Source organism: Hippoglossus hippoglossus, chromosome 1 (genome assembly GCF_009819705.1).
Source record: "Hippoglossus hippoglossus isolate fHipHip1 chromosome 1, fHipHip1.pri, whole genome shotgun sequence".
NCBI lineage: Eukaryota > Metazoa > Chordata > Actinopteri > Pleuronectiformes > Pleuronectidae > Hippoglossus > Hippoglossus hippoglossus.
Window position 1 is genome coordinate 23,504,313 of NC_047151.1, and position 20,919 is coordinate 23,525,231.

Genomic DNA, 20,919 nt, shown 5'->3' on the forward strand with positions numbered 1-20,919 from the left:
CATGTTTCATTAGCAGTTGAAACAAACCCAAATATTAGTTCATTATAGTAACTGCACGAAAACAAATGGTGACACAATCTTTACTTTTTATTCATTCTTACGTTCAATGAAAGAGTTTACTCACAGAGGAAAACATCTACCTCGGCTTAAAAGTTCCACCCATTGTATTGTAAATAAAAGACAACTTGTTTTGTATTATTAAACACACAAACGTAACAAAAGCATGATTCACATCCAAACACATCATATTCTTTTTGCCCAAAAAGAATGTAACTAAACAATCCAACTAAATAGCTCCGTGTGGGTTCAGTGAAATCGTTTTGTACAATTCAACACCAACATTTTATGGTGAATCACCTTCAGTTGGTTCAGTTAAAGCAACTCAACGTGGTTAAGGTGAGGAAAGGGACGGAATGTGATCTCTACACTTTTTGTTGAGATTAGGAATGTTGCATACAGTGTACGAGTACATCTACAATGAAAAGCCGAAGCTCCGTCCATGACCTAACTGGACCCCCTCCGAACCGGGTCTGGCTGCTGTCAAAGAAGAGGAAGTCAAGTTTAGTTTAAAGCTAACAACGGAAAAACTAGCTGTCTTGACCGTTTGTTTCATTCTGTGTTCCGAAAAGTCCAAATCTAGAGGCGCAGACATTTTTCTCTGGTATATCAGCCGTGATATGAGAGGAGGAGGAAACATTGAACAGGCAGTACACAACCAGTCTGGCCTCCATGTTTTTTTGGTCCATAACACCACATCGTGTTGCCCGTGTCCTAATTTCCACTTCAGTTTTGCTGGCGCTGAATTGTTGGAATCGACTGCTGACCGTGTTTCAGCTGTGTGAGAGCCTGACGATGAAAACATTTCTGACAGAAACTCCTGCGACCTTCCAATGGCTGGAATCACACAGCTTATTCCCGTCTTTACTGGAAAGCAGGACGCCCATCGACAAACCTCTAAACCTTTATTTCCTGCATCTCTACAGATTTCATTTCACTGTCCAGATGTATCGTGCTTGTCTTTCAACTACACTCGCTGTCAACACATTGTGCGCATTGATTGATTGATTTCGTCGGCTTACTTGTAACTTTTCAGTTTGAATAGAAATGCAGAAGTTGCCACATGTCTGAACTTAACTCCAAGGACAAATACACAATGCAGAGGAAGCTAGGAAATAATATTGGGCACTAACAAATCAAACAGCTCCTGAGTGAAAGGCTGGTGTGTGGAGTGCGTTCCTCTAATGTGAGAATGACAAGAGTGTGTGTTGATTTAAATGAGGCTCCAGAGCTTTGTGTGTTTTCGCTAATGTTTCCGTTGCGGATGTCACAACAATATATTTGAAAGTGGGAAGTAATGTGTTGGCTGTGAGAGCTTTTCTTGTCATGTGAGGGAGAAACACATACGTCTGTGTCTGCAGATGTTGATGCATTAAAGTGAGACACAGGCTGTGAACATGTGAGGAGCTTGAAAAACAACCTCATACTTGCATACGCTGCGTGAGCCGAGGCTAAATGTGAACGTGTGTAACGTGCTTTTGAAAAGTGAAAAGCTCTTAATTCATTAATTCCACTTCCTGGAATAAATGGATTTTGGCTTTTTGTTCATTAAAGTCCAAATGAGCAAAGGACCAAAATCTGATTTCTGATGTTTTGGACAATCTACTTCATTTGTACCTTTAGATGACAAACAATTCTCTACATGTGTCAATCTTTGTTAAGGACCACTTTCATTTTTTGACATCACTGTAGAGCTATTTACTACGGACGTAGATGGATTTATACGGCACCTTTTCATTTAAAGTAGGATGCCAAAAACAGACTAGAAAGCATGACGCTCTTCCTAAGAAATATGTTGTTTCGGCCTCAAAACATTTGAACAGACGTAGAAATTATGACTCATGTCCAATGGGGGCAAATAGTGTGATTCTATAGGAAAGTACTTTGGAGTTTCAGGCTGTGAAACCTAAATAAAAATGGTGAAATTTCACGTACAACTTATAGTAAATGCAGGGTTTGGGTAGTAATTGTCCTATTTTTTACTATTGTGGTGGACGGCAGAATCTCAGCAGTGTCTGAGTGGGATGATAACTATCAGCACACCGTTTTCCAGATCTGTTTCCTTTTCTCTGCACAGGTACTTGCTGATTACTGCTTTTCATGTGTAGTGGCTTCAGACAATATTCAGACCCCCTTCAGTGTTTGCAGTTTGTTTGTAGTTATATTTTTCTATGGATAAAATTGCCTTTTTTTGCCCATCAATCCTTTTGACAAAGGGGAAAACATTATTATTTGAAGGAAAATGTCAATCTCTCCATTTGCAAAAAGCATTGAGAGCGTCTAGTCTTTTTTATCAGAGCCTGTTTGGTTCTTCTACAGCTTCGGGTTGTCTTGGGTAAGCAGGAAGTGTTTTACACCTGGATTTGGTTCTGAAAATCACACTTTTCCTGACAGATCCTCTCAAGCTCTGTCAGGATGGAAGATGTCTGTGACCTCACATCTTCAAATCCCTCCACAGATGTTTCATAGTTTTAAAGTCTGGGCTTTAGTTAGGACACGATGTGTCTGGTCACTGTCATGTTGGGAAGTGAACTGTCTCACGTCCTTTAGTTCTGATAAGTCTCCCTGTAGCGTGATGCACCATGCTCCACCATAAGCCTGGTGCTAAGCATTGCTTGGTGTCCGTCATAAAGTTTTTGTAGTTCTACCCTGAGATTGAATTTTTATCACATAATACCAGCCAATGTTTGTCGTCTTGCTCTCAAAGCTTTCATTAAATGTGATTTGGCTCCAAGAGAACAGTCATATCCTTTGTACTCAGAGTGGTTTCATGTAGACGCCATAAAGACCCACTTAAGGATCAAGGTATCTTTATTGTGCTCGAGGGGCAATTTGCTGTACAGCCAGCAGAACAAACACACAATCAGTGGACATATATACAACATAAAAACGTAAATAATGAATACACTCATGTAAGGGTGACAAGCAGGGAGGAATGAGTTCTTATGTTTTTCATCGAGGTAAAATACATCAGCGGCGTGAACTCAGGGAACAGGGGGGTGACTGGGATCAGACAGAATCAGCTGGGACCTGACCATGTGCAGATTAGGGAGGTCGTTTAAAGTGGTGTCTGCTATTCAGCTCAACACAACACCCTGTGGTGGGTTCTTATTGGTCAAGGTCAGTAACCCGAACCGACAGATACAAGAAAAAATAAAAAATAGATTCAATAATACAACAATAAAACATTGTCATAAAAGTGCTGTCAAGGTTAAAACTTCTGAGCTTTCGATAAATAAAAACGTGCGCTGCTTTTCTACGCACAGTGTCCACTTGATGCTGAAAGGTTGTCGTCAATTACTGTCCCAAGATATCTGTACTGAACTTCCACAGCCTGATCGTTAATCTCCACAGGAGAGATGACATTCACGTTCTTCCTAAAATCTATAATCATTTCTGCAGAGGACTTCTGACCCTTGGGTTCTGGACTACTTCCCCGACCAAGGCTCTTCCTGTCTGGGTACTAATTTGGCTGGACGCCCAGTTCTAGAAAGATGCAGGTGGTTTTTCAGTTTCACAGTTATTGCACTTCTGGAAACACTGAAAGCTTTATGAATATTTTCACACCCTTGGCCCATTTAATCAAAGAGGTCTACAGGAAGTTCCTTCAACGTCATGGCTTTGGTTTCTGTCCTGATACGAAATGTGTACATTCACAGCCTTTCTAAACTATGGCCCATCAATTCAGTTTTGCTACAAGTGGACTCCAATCCAAAATCTGTTGTCACATTTCAAGGATGATAGAAACTAAGAGGATGTACCTGACCATGATTTGAAGAGGAATCCTTCCAGCACAATAAAGTGAAGTGGTCTGATACTGGAGCCTGTGAACATCTTATTATTCATTTGGAAATAAATCAAAAGATTGTGGCTGAAAGACAAATCAGAGTCCGACACAAGAAACGGCAATGTGGCCAAATCATGGCAGTTTTAGTTTGTTACATCAACTCTGCTGTTTCAGTGGTATATTTATGTCATTGCCGCTTGCTGCTTCTCGCTGAAGTGGATATGTCGAATCATGGTGTAAAGCTCTTATCGCCACTAAATGTGAAAATGATTTAGACTCAAGAAAATCCTTTAACTTGAGCAAATCCAATTGGAGTACAGGTTTCAAACAGCCCTTGGAGAACGCCATTAAGGAGGTAGAAGTGCTGCCTGCTCGCCTCATTTCAAAGGAGGGGGGGGGGGGGGGGCGTTTCTGATGTGGCCAAGCACTCTAAGTTGTATTTCCTCATGTATTTGATTTAAGGAGGATGAAATGATGTTTGAAGTGAATCGGCGGCGAGTGACCTTTCTGAGTGACTTCAGAGGTCTAAGGCACTTTTTTGATTTTTTTTTTTGCTGACAGTTACATTTAATATCAAGGCAGAGTTGATAGTGGATCAGCGCCGGCAGCAGAACTCTGGAGTCTTACGGAACCTGAGCAATTATTACAGTCATGCTGAGCTGTAATCAGCGGAGCCTGTCGAGGAGCCTCCATCGTGTGAGAACACTTGTACAAGACGCCGGAACAGAGCTGGAACATGATTGTGAGGTGAAAAGGTTATTTTCAAGTTTTGTGGCCAAAGCGTTTTATGTGTAAAGAGAAGAAGAAGAAGAAGATGTGTGTTTTAAACATAATAGGAATAAGATAGGCAACTAAAAAAAAAAAGAAGTTATAATTACATCCCAGTCTGCGAGTCTATTAGAATTCTTAGTGAACTTTTGTCGGACTGGTAAGAATTTAAATCACTCACTCAGAAGTAGCTCCACATGGAGAAAATTGATTTGATACGTGTTTCAAGTAAATGTAATTCTACTCGTGGATTTTCTGCATTTGGATAAGAAATGGTCCCATTATCTGCCGGGAAAAGAGAAAAGCAATTCTTCAAGGATTTCCATGAAAGGGTCAGTCGTCTCTCAGTTGGGCATTTGCAAGTCTTTAGTGTTTTTCTGTGGCAGAGAACGCAGTTTGCATCAGAGAGGTTCAGAGCTCGGCATAAAACCTCCAGTTATTTGTGTGCTTCAGCACCGCTATGGCAGAAGGTCATGTGTTCATACAGTTAAGAGATGGTACTCTAGTTGTTCTTATGCAGAGAGTAGTTTCAGAATAAATCACTTAATGTCACCACATAACAAATATACATCCTTGACCTATGTCTCAGTAAATCTGTCATTTTAATCTGATAGAAAACACAATGAAATATAGAAACAAAACGGGTGTTTACATTTTTGGTGGGTAATATCTTCATTTGAACTCCAGGCCACCAGGGGGCAAGACCATAATTGTGGTGGTGACCCTCATTATTATACATATTGACCTGACAGGGTTTTCAGATGGCAGAAAGCAGCAGTTCCTTCCACTGCAAGATAACAATAATCTATAGTCAATAAAAGTGGCCGACATGACTGCTCCCCAAAAGTGAAGCCAAAGCTGCAGTATAGGTCATGAAGCCTGCCTCCTCCATGTTACTGGTGGGACATGGACCGACTGACGAAAGACTGATCGTTGTACAAATTAAACAAACAAGAAAAAGCATGTTAATGAGAGCGTTAGAGATACTGGGAGGTAGATATACATGCATACTACACATGTATCTGAGAGTGGTATTGGTATTTATCATTGAAGAGCTTTTTCAAAAATCAATATTGATCACAGACGTCTTTACAGATACAAAGATCTAATAATACAATGGTCAATAACTGGGCTGAGCATCCACACTCTGATCTAGAGTCTTGTTTGTGTTTATCAGGGTCGGCAGCTGAAAGCAGTGTATCCACAGTGTCATGCAGCTAATTGGACTGATAATGATTAGCGACTGACATGTGGTGACGGTTGGGAGGTTGACTTACACCAGTGTTCTACTTGATGCAGTGCAGGGAACTGTGGGTATTTTTTTATAGAATATATAAAAACCCCACAAAGAAGGAAAGTTCTTGTATTAAAGGGTTGACTAGTTTCTCCACCAGAAATAGATCAGGTGCCGCTAAGTCACATAAATTACGTTCACCTGTCCGGGAGAAAAATGGCCGACTCAGCGTTACTTTAAATTCCTCCGGCGTGACTCAGATTCTTTCTCCGTTTAACTGCGCCTTTCTCCTGCTCAATAAAAAAAACTATTTTCAGTGGTAAGATAAAGGTTTTAGTCTCAAACTGCCGCACAGAGTGAATTCTTTATATCGAACAATAAAAGAATGGCTTTCGTTTAAAAATAATAGTTTAGAATAGAATTTTTTCGGGGCGGGGGAAATGCTTCTTTTGTGTCTCGCTGAGAGTTATGAGAGCTCGTCTGTACAGTAAAACTTTCATTTCTGCAAAAAGCAGCCGATTTTTAGCACACAGATATAACAAATTCCCTAAAAATTGTTGATCAACTCCTTTGAGTTGATCAAAGGAGTTGAAAAAAGGAGTTTTTCCTGTTTTCCAGCATCACTGATTCTGACATTGGAAATCCAGTAACATTACAGGTTTATAACTCTATTAATATCCTAAAAATACATTATTTTTGTCTGAACATTCAGGTAGAGTTGCAGTAAACATAACTGGGTTCGTGTGTCTGTGTTTAATAGCCTGACACCCTAGCAGCGGGGGGGGGGGCCACATCCCGGGCGGACTCCGGAATGTTTCGGTGAACCCCGCTAATGGGGGTGAGGGTGCTCATTTAGCCGCCTGAGAGAGTCTCCTTTAATCCCACAGATGTGTCTTATCAGTGTTTTCCAGTTTTTTATTACCTTACTTCCTCCGCTCCCTATCCTGTGCCTATTTTTCTTCTCCTCTCCTCCTCCTCCTCCTCCGGCAGCACAGATGGAAGTTGGAGAAAGGGAGCAGCGATGATGTCAGAGTGTCGGCAGCAAAATAAAGAACGGCCTCATGCAGCCCCACATAAATATTAAGAATATAAATTAGCACTACTCGTTAAACTAAACTTTCAAAAACTGTGTAACAATCGTTTTCCTGATTTCCAGGAAAAATGTCCATTTTTTTCCATTTGTTTTGCCTAAAATGCTTCATTAATGTTTCTTTAAATAAGTCGAGCTCACTTTGTTACTGTGTGGTTTTCATTTCTTTTAATACTTTTCATCAAACTCAAATAGTTGTTATAATCTTATTAAGGTTTACACGTGTCTAATGTGATTAAGGTTGGAATACTCCACATGTCATAGTTAGTTTATTGCATCATTAGATCTGATTATTGATCTGAAAATGCTGTTTACATGGCCATTATTCAGACTATTGGCTAAAGGGGTTGAATATTGGAATATTGGTATCCATGTACACATAGTCATTGATGGTTGATCTTTATTTAGTGACTTTCTAAAGCTTGAGATTCCCTGAGTGTATGAGGTTATGAGGTTATGAGGTTATGATACGATGGAGGACAGACTTCCTAGGGCCTCAGCTGCCTTAAATCTGCAGCTGTGGTCTCTGTTGCTTCAGTGACAGAAAAAAAAGGGACAGGGACAGGGACAGGGAGGTCTGACAGAGACTAAAGCAGAGAGGATCTCATATGTGGAGGAGTGGCAGGTGAGAGGGGGAGAGACATGATGTGCTGAGAGAGTGCAAAGGGGGAAAGAAAGACGACTGAGATAAGGGAAAATTCAAGGAAGAGGACGAACAGAGAGGAGCAGATCCACTAAACCTGCCTCGACTCCTTGTAGATGGCGTCTGCACCCGGAGACCTGTGTTATTTATCAAACCGGAGCAGAGCTTCACCCTGGAAGCCAGTTTGGCTGTGGTCTTATACACACACCTGGCATCGAATCACTGGAGTGCATCTCTCCTCCTCCTGCATTTGCATTTCAGGCAGAGCGATGCAAAGCAAAGGTTGGAGGTTCATAAGTGCAGCTGATTGCACATTCCAACTGTGTGTGTGTGTGTGTGTGTGTGTGTGTGTGTTTACACTGTAATCCTGTGCTGTCCTGGAAACCTGTTATGAGTTCATTTGAAAGAGTGGTAGTAAAACTTTTATAGAATATTTTATCATTAAGTATATATTTTCTTTTTTTGAGTACAAATACCTGACGTGGGCAACGATATTTCTCAGTTTCACAAGCTAAAACATAGTTGCCATGGTTACCTGGTTGCCAAAGAGCCGTCCGGGGGGGGGATTTAGTTTCCTTGACAGAGATGTAACCGTGAATCGTTGAACTGACAATTTGCCTAATGGCTTGAAGTGTTTCATGAATAATTATATAAATATACACACCACATAATTTGTTTTTATCAGTAGAATGAAACGTGTTATTAAAAAGGAACATGAATAATTTGGCAATTTTAATTTTTATCTACAAAGTCTGACCTACTAAAGGTTTCTGGAGCAACAATATTGATGAAGCTCCAAATTTAACAGTGAAATTTCTGGACAGTTCAATAACAGATGATCCCACACGTTACCGTTATTAATGCAGACACTCAAACCACCTATTTCCACACAGTTGTTAAGAGTTTTAACATATTTGAGGGTTTTGTTTTTGGGTTTATTTTGTCTTTATGGGAATGCTGTGAGCTCTTTACTCTTTAAAGGCTGAAACATGGAGTTGTAATTGTAGTGAGGAGGTGTATGATCATATAACGTTAGGTATGTGTGTTTTCTATGACATATTTCTCATCTGATCGTTGCTGAATTTTATGGTCCTGCCTAAATTAAAAGCTTCACTTTGTGGGTCGATTTATTTCATATTTCTGGGCATTTTTACAAACCCACCCACACACTGGGCTTAAACACCAGTCGGAGGCATCACACTGAGTCTGAGCTTCAAATACGTGATTCTTTTTTTTCAGCTTTTTCTAAAAAACGCCTCTTGCATTTTAAACTGGAGAATAAGATAAAATACTGTTCACCTCCTGCAGATGTGAGACGCAGCGGTTGGCACTTCCAACACGACTGTGCCTGTCAAATCATTTTGTTTTGTGTGTGTTTCCCCAGGACTTTTACATTTGTAATCACTTTGTAATGCTGCTTATTTCTTATTAATCCTAGTTGGAAGTTTCTGAGGTTTTATGTATTTTAACTTGTTATTCTTCAGTTGCTTCGTTGAGTAGTTTTTCTCATTTCTTCTATTGGCCAATTGTTCAACTTTTTTATATTCAACTATATAGAAGTGACAAGTCTTTCAAACATTCACATTCCGGCGCTATAGAAGCCTTTTTTTTAAAGTCTTAGTGTGTCATGACAAACATCTAATTTTAATCATCAAGCACCTGAACCTTGAAACCACATCTTGATCCTCAAACACCCTTTTGAAGTTGTGAAGAGCTCAAACTCACACACACACACACACACACACACACACACACACACACACACACACACACACACACACACACACACACACCCCCACACACGTGTTTTGCCGACTGAATTTTCTTTCATTTTCATCCTGTTCCTCGACATCGCATTAAAACAATTTATAAAATACGTCACGGTATGTGAATGAATTTCATTATTTCCGTCTTCCCTCCCTTCCCTTTTCTTTATTTCCCTCCATATTTTATATCTTTGCTATCCTCCCCACTCTGTGTTCTTGACTCTTGACGGAGTAATAAATCATTCAGTCCAGCTGAAGGAGCTCGGAGCACACTCACATGGTCCCTGTGACCTAGAAATACGAGCAGCTTTCTTCTCCACATGGTTGGCTCTTTGACAGAGCTCCTTCACATCAGCCCTGCGAGGTCAGCCCTTATCTTCTCGCCAGACTCCTCTGTCCTCTCCACACCTCTCGCTGTCCCGTTTGAGATAAGCCAGCGAGAATCTGACAGCGTGCGTGCACACAACAGAAGAGGGCGTTCTCCATTCATCTGGGACAATTATCAGTCAATGTTATCTGTGATCAGTGAGAAGACTCGGATTTTAAGTACCGCATTAAAGGCACCATGTGTAACTTCAGCCACTAGGGGTCTGTCAATCGAAGCGATAAGAAAAGACCTAGTTTGATGACGTCACCACCATTGCCGATGAAAATCATGTGACTCAGGCGCTCCTTGTGCGTGAAACATCTGCTCTTGGAGTTTGTCTAAATTCCCCAACCAATAGAAAGCCAGGTGTTGTGTTGAGCGCTACATTGGATATTTGACAACATTTAGGATAATATGAGGACACGACTCAACAATACATATATAACGTAGGTCTAGTGGTTTTTAGACATCTTGCCGAGGAACTGTTTCACATCATTGTATTTCAGCTCCATTCATTAGACGTGGTTCTGCACGCGGAGCCGTTTGTTAATCACATCATAACAGGTGGTAATTACGCAGAACAATGGCTGTGAAAAAGTATTGCACATGTAAAATTGAACACAAACCACCTGCGATACAGCGACTGTGCAGAAAGTGGAGCATCAAGTGAATTTTAGAGCAACAATAGACCTGAGAGCGTTTTAAAGGGGGTTTGGCCCCACCAGAGGGTTTCTCTGCTCTGCCCTCTGAAGTGAGGCTCTGCATTAATACAATCTGCAATACATCGTGTTTGTGTTGAAGTCTTTCAGGAAATTGTTCATTAGCAAATTTTTTAATGCCATGCCTTTCACAATAGACAAATTACTGCGAGAGAAGAGAGAGTTTCCTTCAAGTCTTTCATCTTGCAAATGTGACTTCGGTTGGGGATTATTTTTCTTTTTCTTTTTATCACTTCAGAAAGTTATTTTTTTTTCTTTCCCTGTTTCCCTAATTTCAGCAATCACCAAATAGCCAGGAGCTACACTGAAGTAAATTCCTGAACCAATATGTCCATGGTTTGGTTCAGCATCACAGATATGCAGCACTTTATTCTTAGGTGACTAACTTTCCAATTCTTCTTTTGAAAAATACTCTTTGCTCATTCAATGTCATTAGTTAAATGAATATATTACAATACTATGAAACTTCAACATGATTATCCTTGGCTTAATAAAGCAAAATGAACTGGATTACATTTGAACCCACTTCAAACCAGTAAAAGAAAAAATAACATCTTAATAAAAAGGTATAATTTGAAATATGAAGGTGACAAACTGTAAAGCAATTTGCTACAACAAACTTTTTTTAGCCCCTGACCCCAAAATAACCAGCCCAGAGACAAAGAGCAATGTTTCCTGCGGTGACGTGAACTGAAATCCTGCAACTGGTGCTGTTGCTAATCAGCTGTAATCACCTCAGAAGACAAAGAAAATCAAAAAGGACAGATGATTATTATTATTTTGAGGGTGTGGACCAGTTGCTCGTGTATCGCAGGTCCAACATACAGAGAAAAACCACCATTCACTACGGCCAGTTAAAAAACACAGGCAGAGAAATCAGAAAGAACGAAATGAAAAAACATTCATCTTTCTAGAAAAACTGATATTCCCTCATGAAGGAATAAAGAAAAAACATCAGAGTTGTTCCATTTGAACCTCGGCCAAAGCTCCATTTCAAACTATGTGCATTACTGCCAGCACTTTGAAGGAGTGTCTGACAAGTATATTGCTTATGTCAGATGTTTATTTAATAGCTTTGACGTCTCCAAACGCACCATTAATGAGTTCATGTTTTAAATCTCTGCTCCAATGACCTACAGCTTACAGCAGCACTGTGCGGAATTCTTGGGGGTATTTCACAAAGCGAGCTTAGTCAGCAGGCTGCACTAATCTTGGAAAGTTCCATTTATTTACTGTATTTCATGCGGTCAGGGGTTCAGCGGATTGTGGGCGTATATATCGTGAAGTGTGGTGGGTAAAGACATGTGAAAGGAAAGTGCGTCAGTGGGCTGAGTTGTTGATCAGTTCAGAAAGCCAGGATGTGCCCTGTTGGAGCTGGAGGCAGAAGTCCACCTTCTGCACTGGCAGGTGAATTAAGAATTCAGCAGGAGGAGGAGGTCTTCTCACTGGGGCACAAAGTTGCTCAGATAAATACCCCTGGAGTGTCATTAAGTTCGAATGAGTGCTGAAAACCTGCTGGTGCATTGTTGAACCAGCAGTTTGCTTTGCTTTATCGAATCATTAACCCCATCAGCATCAGAAATCATCCACCGGCAGCGAGCTCGTCGTTACGTTGTCACAGAGATTTCTTTGACTGAATAGAGATGATAAGGATGTAAGAAAATCTTTGTTTCACCTGAAGCTGCCTTCAGACATGCACTGAAGTCTAGAGATTCTCCGGACGTTCTCAGGAGGGGCTGTATGTGTGAATGCAAATGTACGAGTGTGAGCCTCTTGTATAAAGTCCACAGAAACTCTGCAGGAGCCGATGTGCGAACACAGCAGGAGATCACGCTGGATTTGCTGTGAGCGAGCGCTGGGGTTGATGACGTATCCAAAAAATGAATAAAACAAAAAGGAAACAGGTATCTCAGCATGAAAAGGCTGAGCGATACAGACAGAAGACACGGACGGAGATTTCAAGAGAGTTTGTGTTTTTGAGGCAAGTGTCGATGTGCTGCGGAACGAATGTGTAACATTGCCTCTGCCTGCTGCACCCCCCCTCACCTGGATCCTCTGGAGGATTTATTGTTGTTGCTGTGAATGCGTCCGAGCGGAGAATCTCCCTCTGTGTTGTGCATGTGTGAAAGGTAAAACTCTGGAGAAAGCCTGGACCCAGTTCTCTGGAGATCCTTCAGAGCTCATGTCTGAAAATGGCTTGAGACGAGCACTGTTATAGTGAAATCATCTGTTCATATGATGGCCTCTGCACAAAGAGGTTGGGTTTCCATTGCTGTTTGTCTGTTTGTTAGTCTTTCAGAAGGATTACACAAAAACTGCAGAACTGATTTTTTTGAAACATGTTGAAAGGCTGAGATATAAGAAGAAGCTATTAACTTTAGGATTGGAACGATTTCATCAACATCACAAAATAGGGCGTTAGCCTTTGCAGCAGAAAGCTCTTCTAAAGTAATGGTCTGTATTTACATGGCACTTGTCTAATCTTGATGAGCACTCAAAGTTCTTATCCTGCCATTCACCCATTCACACACACGTGCAGCACTTTCTCTGTCTCTCTATTGAGGTCCAATATCTTGCCCAAGGAAACTTTGGCATGGGGAGGAGCCGGACGTTGAACCATTGACCTTCTGGTTTATAGATGATCCACTCTGCACCCTGAGCCACAGCTGCCCAGAGTGTCCTTCTACTCTGTTTCATGAAATACCGAGTACTGAAATAATGAGTGCACTGTTCTAAACTCGGAGTATCAGCCGTGCTATTGCTGTTGACAACAAAGATTTGGCCTCTGAAAGCTTTCAGACGTCGTAGTGAAGCAGTTTTGGATACAATCTGTTCTACTTGAAACAAAGGTCCTTCAGAACGAAGAAGTGCGGCATCAAGGAAACTGGATTTATAAAACCTCTCTCTGCTGCCAGGATGTAAAATGCCAGGGACCGACTCCCTGCTTTGGGCGTGTGTCGCAGCAACATCTCCGAGCAGCAGCAGTGTGCATGCAGGTATTTGTGTGTCACAGATAATGCCAATGGATTTCACAATCATCCACATAACAATCTGTGGGGTTGCATGCTAACTATTATGAAACCTGAACTCCCTTTAGGTTTGAATTCCCATTCAAATCATTGTGCAATGCAGGGAATAATGAGAGGCAGCAAATATTAACATCTAACAATCTGCCACAAAAGCTTTAGAAACACTGGAAACAGTCAAATTATTCTAAGCTCTTACACTATTCACACATTCGTTTCATAAACTATGAATGTGAGGAATTAAAACTTTACTCTCTATCAGGAAAGTAGTGTAATAAATTATACATCATGAATCCAGTGCTCATGTTAAGAGTGAAATCATCCAAACCCCCTTTTTACTTTTAGCACAATGTTTATCCAGTTTTATGCAAATTACACTGTATCAGGGAAAGAAAAAATAAATTCTAGCTTCATGCAAAGCCGTCAATGATTAATTATCGGCGACCTTTTCATGATGAAAATAAAGCAACGACGTGAAAAAAGAAGAGCTGTGGCTTGTTTAAATCACTGCACTTTCACACCTGCTGTGTATTTACACAGTTTATATTAGAATCTCGTGGCACCACCTGCTTCTCAGTCACCTAATCTACACTAATACTTTATGTACACAACAGGAATGCAATTTATGGAAGTATAATGTGAGAGAAAGGAAGTTACAGAGAAAGAAAAAGGCTGGAACCAGGGTAATTACCATAGTGTGTGTGTGTGTGTGTGTGTGTGTGTGTGTGGACATAATAACTCAACAACGCGTGGATGAATTTTCACTGGGAAGTCGTAAAATGTTGCCATATACTGAAGTAATGCATTGACTTATATACATTGCAGATGTGATCTACATCTTATTTGACTCAACTAATCATTCATCATCATATGTCATAATACATGATCACATAATGACATCATTATCAAATGGCATCATTACACTATGAAACGATAAGCATAGCCTGATGAGGTATATGCTGTAAACAACGCATGCACAGGGCACATGTCAAAGCTTTTCATTATAACTGTGACAGCATGTTGTGTTGTGTGTGTGCATAAACATGTGATTACAGAAAAACTGAATCACAAGTGAGAGCCCAGCAGGGGCATTACACTAATGGTGAGATAGAGTTCAGATCATCATGTTAGATCAATGGAAAGACACTAATGGGACGGCAACCATTAAAAAAACAATACAAATGCCTAATGTTACTAATGTTTACATTCAGGAACTACGCAAGAAATTGTGTTATTGTCACGGAGAGGCTGCATATCGACAGCAGCATGTCAGCAGCTCTGCAGGCGCAGCTTCGTCCTCACAAACAACCAATGTGTGTGGGTTTAACCATGAAAAGGAGCTTTTCCCCGAACCATAATAACCGAGTAGCTCAGTTGCCAGAACTCGAAAAGAATGCTGGAGATATTTGTGGTGTTTAAAAATGCAGGTTCTCTCTCAACCACGGGCAGAATGTTTGGTTATTATTCTAAATGAAAGGCCCGCTTACTTACAGTGGCTATTCTTGGAACTCGAGTGAATCCCGATCACGAGGCAATCATAATCTCATCTTGTCAAATGTAAAGATGGCTTTTGGTGTTGGATCTGACGGGACACCTCCAGCCATTTGCGTTGGTGTATGACGTCACTTCTAACAGCTGTGGTGATCACTGCGCTGGGGAAACGCTGAGACCTGTGACTGAAAAGACTGAGAAAGCACCAGACGCAGACAACGTCCGGTCTCTTAACACTGAGACGGGTCACAGCACCGAGTCAGAGGGGGTCAGGGTCTTTAAAGCAGGAAAGATCAAGGAAGATATCTACATTTGATGCCGGAGACCACCCTTGAGCCGTTGAGGTTTTGATCATCCCTCTTAAACGACCACCCCGTGCGTTCTGTGGGTCACGTGACACACTTGTACATGTTATATGTGTTGAGAGGGATCATGGGCCGCGATCAAAAGAGAATCCCTGAGTAGATATTGCATCACGGATACTGGTGGTGCATGTCCTTCATACTAAGAGAGACACCAGATCAGCGAAATAGTCACATCAGTCATTTTTTTAAAGCACGACCAAACAAAACCAATTTTGTTGGTTAGATTTTCTCAGTAATTTACAGGGTTGTTTAGAAATCTATCATTTTCACAGTTTTAACATAAAAGCTACCTCGATTATCCAAACACAAAAAAAAGGAACCCCAGACATCACCTAATTATTATTCAAATTATTCTTTCCAGTGACACATGTTCAACACATTCAGGTGTTCAAAGCCTTTCAATCAGCCGCCTGTTCACATTTAGCATAGGAGCAGAGGAAGGAACAAACAAACAGTGCATCATTCAGCTTGAGGCTTTTGCAAAATCACTGTTTACATTCACTGTTTTGTGATTTCACGAACGAGCCTTTGAGCTGTCACTCTGCCGTGTTCATCCCTGGGTGCTTTAGTTTCAGTGTGACAGTATGATCCCCTTAAAACATCCCGGGGAGACAAGAAAGACTTTGGGCGGTTATACCATAATGTCACATTTCTCTGCAGTCAGACTGTAACGAGGCAGGAAACGAGCCAAAAAAAAAACTGACTTTAAAAGGTAAACAGACCATAATAGAGCAACATGAATCTTATTTAATGTAATCTGACTCGGGTTTGTGAGCACAGTGTTTCGCTCTGTGACTCCAGACAGATGCTGGATCATCAGCGCAGTTAAATTTCAGAGGAGTACCTCTTCACTGCTTTTCTTCATTATTGTGTTTTTCGCTCCAGCGCATGGTCAGATCCTCAAAAGCAGAGAACACACCAACCTGGAGACAAATTGACTTTCTCTCCCTTGCACGCTTTGCACCCTCATCTGCTCCTCACCCACTGTTCTAGGTGTATTTCATGTATCTTACTGGTTTGCATTTAATACCAGAAATCTCTTTAATGTTATCGATTTTGCACATGTTCCTGAAAACGCCGTAAAACTTGAAAGATTTTACTTCACTCCACAATTTTAGACTGCTATAAATCTGTGGTCCAGAAATGTTCGACCTTCCTTTCCAGAGAGTAATCAGATGTCAGACTGCATCTAGAATTTCCTTGGAAAACTATACAGCCTCAAAAACAGGGGAGGTTGCAAATAAGCTAAGGTACATTTTTACAAGCGTTTAATTCATGCCAGGAGAGAGATGTTGAAGTGCTTCATGTGACAGTGACAGAGCATTAAATCTTCTTATAAAGGATTAAAAGAAAGTATCAAGCTGGATTAGAAAGGGCTGTATCTTTGGGATTTATTCATCTCTCTGCCTAATTAGCCAACACAGTATGTGGTGTTCCTCAAGGCTTAGGATTCGGCCCTCTACCTTGTTAAGAAAAACATGTTTTATTTTTTAACCATCATTTTGAATCATTGTGTAATCACTTTAAAACTCTGTTAGCTCATGCAAACTTAACTCTTAACTGATTGTGAAGAAACCATATGTAGACCCATGGATTTATATACTTAAGTATCATTTAGTCTGATTGCACTAATGATATAACTTTGATATTAGCAGTAGATGGCAGAGGATGCGATATAGATACTGTTAGATCAGCTGGTCAATAAGTGAAAAACATTCACTGATCTCTAAGACAACATTAATACTTCTAATACTGCCAATATTAATAAAACAGTCAGCCATGACCATGAGGCCGAAAAATATTTGGGTTTTGTAAAGTCAAATCATAATTTTACTTCTGCAACTGGCTTGCCAATAATGCATAGTTTACAAGATTAGTTTTTAATTCGAACAACCTTGACTCCTACCAAAAGCCAGAGATAGCGCTCGTGGATTTGACTAAATATTTGACTGTAAGAGTCGTCATTTGACATCTTAACTCGAAGCATTCAGAATAATTATGTCACTGCACTTCCCTTTTACATTTTGTGGGAAACGATCCATGAAATAGACAAGTGATCTCTAAAGACTCTGTCTTCGCTGCGGAGTAGATTAACACATTATGTGGATGGAGATGTACATGACTGGGGGCAAATTGCAGAGGAGGGTTGATGGAAACTGCAAGCTGTGAAATTATATTTTACCGTCAATGTTTATGGTGTTGAAGACGTGAGCTGTGGTATTCGGTCGCGTGCACCACAGACAGACACGGCTTTGTTCCGGTAAATGGAAACATTTAGAGCATTTTAGAGCATTCACAGTTATATAACAGCCGTCATGCTTTAAGACTTTTGATATTAATGTGTCTATGATCATGTATGAAAAAGAAAATGCTAACATGGAAGCTAATGAAAACACACTGGTACATATGTTTGCTTTGTAAAATGTAAAATAATCCGTAAACAGGCTTTAAAACAAATATTTACGCCATTTGCACTTTATTTAAACAGTAGATTTTCTGCACCCACACACTTTGCTGTTTAATGTTTTTGTCTTAATGCTTCTCTCTTCTTTGACCTTTTTTCAGCTGTTTGTCACTCAAATGAATTCTGAAGACATTTCATTCCAACTCTTACTTTTCTTGGATTGGACAAATAAATGTGAACATAAATGCAAACCTGAAATACGAGGGATCTGTGTTGGTTCATGTCCTGTAGCTCCCCCGCTTTACATTATTCCCTGCATGAGGTGATTGAATTTCCGCAGGAGCAGAGATAGCAGGGTCTCCTCTGTTAGAGTCATAAAAAGCCTTTTACTGCCAAACTTAAATATTGCCGGAGCTCATATGATGAATCAGAATCTAAGCAAAACGCCTAAGTCTGGTTTTGCCAGAGTTTCTCCTCTGTTGGCTTTTCATTTTGCTTTGGGTGAGTGGTTTTTGATTTGTCTGCAAATTACATTCTGCACTGTAACTCTCACCACAGAAGGACACACATGCATAAAAACAGTCAAAGAATAGAGACTTTCACTTTATTCAAAGGGTGGAAAGTAAAAGACTAAAATAAGCAGTATTTAATTAAAATAGAAGGGGTACTAATTGGAAAATGAAGTCAGTCTGTTGTTAATTATGGCTTCATTACTTACTGTTTCCATGGCTACAATAAGAAGATACCCCATGCTGATCAGGAGAATGGTTTTGAGGCCTGGAACATCTCACTGTTGGATATTTAACCACAGACCTCCTGATAAAGGATCAAGTTTATGTTCCCATAAATATGTTGCTGTTTGGAGGAGAGTGAAATGTTGTTTTGTTTTTATTTCAGCATCCCTTTCACGACAGGAGGCTCCGTCACATCAAATGCAAAACCACAGCTACTCAGTCTGTGGCCAAACAAGTTACACACACCGATCTATAATGAGATAACAACAACACGTACGTATATATACATTTGTGTTGAATCAAAGAACCCAGCGTGTGGTTCTAGATAAATTGAGTGTAGCACAGCCGTAGTTTCTGCCTCGGCCATTTCCTAAAAGGGGAAATAAGGAGACTGTGTGAGCGAACAGAAGAAACATCTTGTTTTGCAGTTAAGGGGCAGATTTACTGTAAATTACTGCAGTTATGGAGACTTGGACTGTGCAGTAGAACCTCTCATTAAAAGACAAAATTTCAACAGCTCAAATAACTACTGCCTTCAAAAATGACCATAAAGTACAATTAACACCTCGTTAAAACATCATAACCTTTATGACGCCAACATTTATCGCTAGGCTTTTGCGTGAAAGGCTTTGGCACGTGGCTCAGTGAAATGCATTTGTATATCTCCACTCAAATAATGTGGCTATGGAACTTCATGCACAGCAGTAGTTGACAAACCGCTCCAGCTGTCAAGGTAACGGCTAACACTCTGCTAAGCTGAGAACAGCACTAGTCAGTCACAGAAGCTCTGTGCGTTTCTGATTTTCTCTTTCTCTCAGGCCGTTTACTCCCCCTGGCATTTTTGCTCTCAGGGTTGTGCATCACTCACAAAGGGGACAAAAAAATGATACTATGACTTGGCAAAGCTTTCACACAGTTCACTACAATTCACACAGAAGACGTGTTCGCACCATTTACTGTAGGTCGGTCTTGTAAATGCAAACAACTCGACTTTTGTTCAGCTTCTACCTGAAAGTGGATTGAGAAACAATTTATGATTTGATTTGGATCCTTTAAATCTCAAATCCCGCTCAGCTCAGCATCCTCCCAATCGCAATTTGTCAATAGCACACAGTGTGTCGGGGTGTCAGAGTTCACCCACGTTTGCAAGGATTTCATTTGCGTGGTTTTAAATAGTCATCCAATGTAAATGACCATATAAGTCACGTGTAGGTATAATTCATATGAGTGTATCAGCAAATGGGAATGTGAATGGTTGCTTGCCTCTGTGTGTTGGCCCCCAGTAAGCTGGTGTCGGGGTGCAACCTGTCTGTCGCCCGATGTCAGATGGGATTGGATCCAGCCCCCCCCAGCAATTTTCAAAGGTTAAGCCGTATAGGTGATGGATGATGGATGGAGGGCACCAGCAGCAGGTAAGCACCTCATGAAAGTTGAAGGGAACTTTGTTATCGTGGCTCCATCAGTAAACATGTGGTTGACTTTGTAGATTAGTCACGGTTGAAAGAAACAATTGATTATTGCTGTTATACGGGGAATTTCCAGATGAACCTCAAACACTAGGGTTTGTCAACATGAGTAATCTGATGGTAGCAGCATGAATGTAGCTTGGGAGAGCATCAACTTGCAAAAATGACCAATGGCATCATTTTTTACACTTTTAACTGCGTGACACTGTGAGACGGAATTGTTTTTCCTAGTTTTACAGAACAGGACAAGTGAGTACGTGTCAATAAAGGTTATTCACTGTCTCATGTAATCATCATGAAACACATTCTAGTAACACCAACATAAAAAGTCACTGACGCACTGGAAGTAAATCAGAGTCTTTTATTGGAGCTGAATGAGGCTTTAGGGCCCATTTTTTGAATTTGATTGCCCCCCCCCAATGACATCTCCTCCTCCGAGTCCTCCTTTTCTCCTTGCTCTTTGTCACTAAAGACGACACTGTGGAAAATGCAGCGAGTTGTAATGACTGTAGAGACTTAACTTGAGGTCTGCTACCGGAAGGCAGCGGGCCACTCAACTTCTCCGCTCTTTTGAAAAGCCTGAATGTCATTTCAATGACTGGACTGCTCTGGGATAAGTGACTGTATTTTTCCAAAATGGCATGATAACCATTGCCCTGGGTGAAAGTGTCGTATCCGGCCAATTTGTCATATAATGATGGATTTTATGCACAATCCCGACAAATGGACATAGGAGAAAATCGTGGCATGTTGCTTTTGATGGGAAATGGGATAAAATTATCGTGTGAATTCAACTCGTGAAACAAGGTCCACCTGTGGTAGTGAGGTTGGATTAGAGGAATGCATTTTTGTGAGAGAAGCTTTGTTAAAAATCTATTCATCCATCTGTCGATTTCAATTCACTTATCCGGCTTATTCAGGCTGGTGTGGTTCTCCCCTCTGAGGAGGAATTTGAGATAATATGTGGGCTAATGTGAGGTTTATGGGTTAAATTGAAGAGGC